General features: G+C 44.9%; 1 protein-coding gene across 7 annotated transcripts in view; it reads left to right on the top strand.

Moving 5' to 3' along the window:
* Positions 1-134: 134 nt before the first annotated feature.
* The window catches only part of RABGAP1 (RAB GTPase activating protein 1), a 175,632-nt gene continuing 170,394 nt past the window's right edge, over positions 135-5,372 (top strand). For 6 of the 7 annotated variants that reach the window (XM_074016618.1, XM_074016616.1, XM_065530107.1 and 3 more), the window contains exons 1-2: positions 135-352; positions 5,009-5,144. The gene's annotated coding sequence lies outside the window, so the exon portion shown is untranslated. Of the gene's footprint in view, positions 353-5,008; positions 5,155-5,372 lie in introns of all 7 variants that reach the window. The other variant, XM_065530108.1, reaches the window with a different exon arrangement.

Raw genomic sequence — 5,372 nt, 5'->3', positions numbered from 1 at the left:
GAGCCAAAGGGGGACCCAACGGAACCGGAAGGGCAGCCCTGGCCGGACAAAGACAACTTCCAGGTCCCATGGTCCTCTCCGCCAATCGGAAGGCTCGGAGGACAACGGGGGCCCCGAGAGGGAATTTCTGCGTTGTGGGCGGGGCGCAGACGCCAGGCGCCGTACTCCCGGCGCTAGCTTCACTGCCTATTTCCTCGAGGTGCGGTAGCCAGTTAGCGTCTGCGGCTCAGACCCTGTGCTGCTCGCACGGACCTGCTGCCCGGGACCCCCGTCTCAGCGGCTCTTCTGCAGCTGGGCCTAGACGCTCCGCTGCCTCCTTGGGCCTGAGGGGCTCCTCTGTACTTAAACTTTGGTAAGTCCTTCTCGCCTAGGGGTGTAGACTCGTCGCTCGCGAGCCCAAGGAGCAGAACGCTGTCCCCTCACTTTTGGATGTTTTTCAGGGATCTTGCCTGGGGGTTCTTCCGAGGGCAATCTCTTGCATTCCCATGGCTTCCGTTACCTGCTTCATGCTGACCATTCACAACCCAGCCAGCTACGTGGACGAGATCTCCAATTGATTGTTCTGATGTGAATGTACCTTTTAATTATCTCCAGTTCATCTCATCTCCTATCCAGACCGGAAAACTTGAGGATCCTTCTAGAGTTCTTTTCCTTGCCGATCCAGTTTACTGGTTTCTGCCCATTCTTTTCGTTTTTGGTGGTGGTGAGGGGCTTTTTATTGTGGTAAAAGATGCGTAATGTTTATTACTTTAATCATTTATAAAGTGTATAAAGCTCGATGGTCTTGAACTCTGGAGTTCAAGTGATCCGCCCTCCTCAGCCTCCCAAAGTGCTGAGATTACATGTGTGAGCCACTGCTCCCAGCCTTTCCCTCTTTTTAATGTAGTTATTTACAACTATAAATTTCCCTTTGATCACTGCTTTCACTACAGCTCATAAGTTTTGTATGTTGTGTTATTTTCATTCATTTCTATGTATTTTCTAATGTCCCTTTTGATTTCTTTTGTTTTTGTTTTTGTTTTTTTGAGATGGAGTTTTGCTCTTGTTGCCCAGGCTGGAGTGCAATGGTGTGATCTCGGCTCACCGCAACCTCCGCCTCCTGGGTTCAAGCGATTCTCCTGCTCTCGCCTCCCAAGTACCTGGGATTACAGGCATGCGCCACCACGCCGGGCTAATTTTATATTTAGAGATATGGAGACGGAGTTTCTCCATGTTGTTCAGGCTGGTCTCCAACTCCCGACCTCAGGTGATCCACCCGCCTTGGCCTCCCAAAGTGCTGGTATTACAGGTGTGAGCCACCGTGCCCGACCTTGATTTCTTCTTTGACCCAGTGGTTAAGAGTGTTGTTTAACTTTCAGATATTTGTGACCTTTCCAGTTATCCTTCTGTTATTAATTTCTAACTTCATCTGTGTGGTCCGAGAAGATGCTTTGTATGATAGCTATCTTGTAAAATATTCTGAAACTTGAATTGTGGCATACAGTCTGGTGAATTCCTCATGTACTTTAGAGAAGAATGTGTATTCTGCTCTTGCTGGGTGGAATGTTCTGTATATGTCTTTTAAGTATAGCTGGTTTATTATGATATTTAGTTCTCTATTTCCTCACTTATCTTCTATCTGATTCTTCTCCCCATTATTGAAAATGGGGTATTGTAGTCTCCCACTATTATTGTAGAACTGTTTATTCTTTTAATTCTGTCCATTTTTGCTTCATGTATTTTGAGAGTCTGTTCCTAGCTAGGTAAATGTGTACAATTTTTATATAATCTTGTTGTAATGAGATTTTTATTAATATATGATGTCTTTATCTCTTATAACATTTTTAAATTTTAAAATATTTTGTCTAATCGTAGTATAACTACATCAGTTCTTTTTCAGTAACTATTTGCATGTTATATCTTTTTTCATTATTATTATTATTATTTGAGAGGGAGTCTCACTGTGTCACCCAGGCTGGAATGCAGTGGTGCCATTTCAGCTCACTGCCACCTTCGCCTCCCGGGTTCAAGTGATTCTCCTGCCTCAGCTCCGGAGTAGCTGGGATTACAGGCGCCTGCCACCATGCCTGGCTACTTTTTGTAAATTATTATTATTTTCTGAGACAGAGTCTTGCTCTGTTGCCCAGGCTGAAGTGCAGTGGTGCAGTCTCGGCTCACTGCAACCTCCACTTCCTGGGTTCAAGCGATTCTCCTGCCTCAGCCTCCCGAGTAGCTGGGATTACAGGTGCACGCCACCATGCCCAGTTAATTTTTGTGGTTTTAGTAGAGATGGGGTTTCACCATATTAGCCAGGCTGGTCTCAAACTCCTGACCTTGTGATCTGCCCACCTCGGCCTCCCAAAGTGCTGGGATTACAGACGTGAGCCACTGCATCCAGCCCTTTTCCCTTAAATTATTGAAATTTTTTTTTTTTTTTTTTTGTAGAGACCAGGCCTTGCTATGTTCCTTAGGCTGGTCTTGAACTCCTGGCCTCAAGTTATCTTTGTTCTCCCTAAGTACTGGGACTGCATGTGTGAGCCACTGTACCTGGCTCTTTTTCTAACCTTTCATTTTCAAGCTATTTGTGTCTTTGGATGTCAAGTGATTCTCTTGTAGACAGTATTTAGTTGGATCATGTGGATCGGTGTGTATTTTTAAAATTAATTTGCCCTTTCTTTTTAAAAAATAAATATAATTTTAGAGACAGGGTCTGACTCTGTTGCCCAGGCTGGATTGTAGTGGCACAATCATAGCTCATTGAAGCCTTGAACTCCTGAGCTCAAGTGGTCCTCTCGCCTCAGCCTCCCAAAGTAGCTGGGACTACAGGTGTGCAACACCACACTTGACCCGACCCGACACTCCCTTCCCCCCACCATCCCCTCCCTCCCTCCCCTCCCTTCCCCTCCCCTCCCCTGCCTTCCCCTCCCCTCCCCTGCCTTCCCCTCCCCTCCCTTGCCTTCCCCTCCCCTCCCTTGCCTTCCCCTCCCCTCCCCTGCCTTCCCCTCCCCTGCCTTCCCCTCCCCTCCCTTCCCTTCCCCTCCCCTCCCTTCCCCTCCCCTCCCTTCCCCTCCCCTCCCTTCCCCTCCCCCTCCCTTCCTCTCCCCTCCCCTCCGCTCCCTTCTCCTCCCCTCCTTTCTCCTCCCCTCCCTTCCCCTCCCCTCCCCTCCCCTCCCCTCCCCTCTCTTGACAGAGTCTCACTCTGTTGCCCAGGCTGGAGTGCAGTGGCACAGTCTTGGCTGATGGGACCTTGGCATGATGGGACCACAGGTCCCATCAAGCGATCCGCCTGTGCTGGCCTCCCAGAGTGCTGGGATTATAGGCATGAGCCACTGTGCGCAGCCTTGACTCCTTTCTGTCTTTAGACTGGAGAGTTTAAACCATTTAGATTTAAAGTAATTACTGATAAGGTGGGATTTATATTTGTCATTTCTCTATTTGGGTTTTATATGCTTTTTTAAATTCTTATTTCCTCCATTACTGCTTTTTTGTGTTAGTGTTTAGTTGATTTTTTTTATCATGAAACTTTTGATTCTCCTCTCATTTCCTTTTGTGTATATTCCATAGATATTTTATTAGTGGTTACCATAGGTATTACACTCAACATCCAAAAGTTATAACAATATAATTTGAATTGATACCAAGGAACTTCAATAGCATACAAAAACTCTGCCCATGTAAAGCTCTGCCCTTTCCTTTCTGTTACTGATGTCACAGACAACATTTTATACATTGTCTATCCAGTAACATAATTTTTTTTTTTTTTTTTTTGAGACAGAGTCTCGCTCTGTCACCCAGGCTGGAGTGCAATGGCACAATCTCAGCTCATTGCAACCTCCGCCTCCTGGGTTCAAGTGATTCTCCTGCCTCAGCCTCCCAAGTAGCTGGGATTACAGGCACCCACCACCACGCCCAGCTAATTTTTTTGTATTCTTAGTAGAGATGGGGTTTCACCAATATTGGTCAGGCTGGTCTTGAACTCCTGACCTCAGGTGATCCACCCACCTCGGCCTCCCAAAGTGCTGGGATTACAGACATGAGCCACTGCGCCGAGCCCACATAAATATTTTTTATGCATTTGACTTTTAAATCAGAAAAAATAAAAAGTGGAGTTACAAATCATAATTACAATACTTGCTTTTATAGTTGCCAGTGTATTTGACTTACTAGGAATCTCTGTTTCTCTGTATGGCTTTGAGTTACTATTAAGTGTACTTGCATTTCAACCTGTCGGTTTCTCTTTAGCATTTCTTGAGGGGCAGGAATGCTGGTGGTAACAAACTCCCTTGGCTTGTCTTTGTCAGGAAATGTCTTAACTTTTTTGAAGAACTCATTTTTGAGTTACTATTGAGTGTACTTACATTTCAACCTGTCGGTTTCTCTTTAGCATTTCTTGAGGGGTAGGAATGCTGGTGGTAACAAACTCCCTTGGCTTGTCTTTGTCGGGAAATGTCTTAACTTTTTTGAAGAACTCATTTTTGAGTTACTATCGACTGTACTTGCATTTCAACCTGTCGGTTTCTCTTTAGCATTTCTTGAGGGGCAGGAATGCTGGTGGTAACAAACTCCCTTGGCTTGTCTTTGTCAAGAAATGTCTTAACTCATTTTTGAAGAACAATTTTGCCAGATATAGATTTTTCCATGATAGTTTTTTTTCTTTCGAGCCTCTAAGGATTCTTTATTGGCTGATAATCTTATTGCAATCCTTTGTATGGGACAAGTTGCTCATCTCTGGCTGCTTTCAGGATTCTTTTTTTTCTTTTTTTTTTTTGGTTTTTGACAGCTTAATTATAATACATTTGGTGGTTTCTTAGTATTTCCTATCAGGAGTCTGATAAACTTCTTGGATTTGTACACCATTGTTGTTCATAAAGTTTGGAGAGTTTTGACCATGATTTCTTGCAATATGTTCTGCCCTTTCTTCTCCTTTGAAACTCCCACAATTCATTATGTTTGTCCTCCTGATGGTATCTCACAGGGTCCCTTAGGTTTTATTTACTGTTCACTTTTCTTCATTTTTTCTATTTTTCAGATGGAGTAGGAGTCACAAGGAATCTACCTCTCCACCTAGACAACAGTTGTACCAGCAGCAACTCTCTGAAGTAACTATGTTGGAACTCTGGAGTCTATTCGAATGCTGTTACACCTTCCAAGGGAGAGCTGGGCTGGTAAATAGAGGTTAATTTCAGTCTGTGTCAGCTTTTAGTGTGATAGCAGCTACTCATTCAGTGTTACTTAAAACTGTAGCACGCAGCTGTATCCACATTCCTGGTGCGGCTTGCTGGAGGCTGGGTGGGCAGTAAGAACTTTGTCCTCCAAATACTGGCTGTCGACACTCTGGTTGCTGATGACTGAGCTGCAGGTGCAGAGGCAGGTTGCCACTATTTTGACCCTTC

Source organism: Macaca fascicularis, chromosome 15 (genome assembly GCF_037993035.2).
Source record: "Macaca fascicularis isolate 582-1 chromosome 15, T2T-MFA8v1.1".
Taxonomy (NCBI): Eukaryota; Metazoa; Chordata; class Mammalia; order Primates; family Cercopithecidae; genus Macaca; species Macaca fascicularis.
This window is presented reverse-complemented; position numbering and strand designations above follow the sequence as displayed.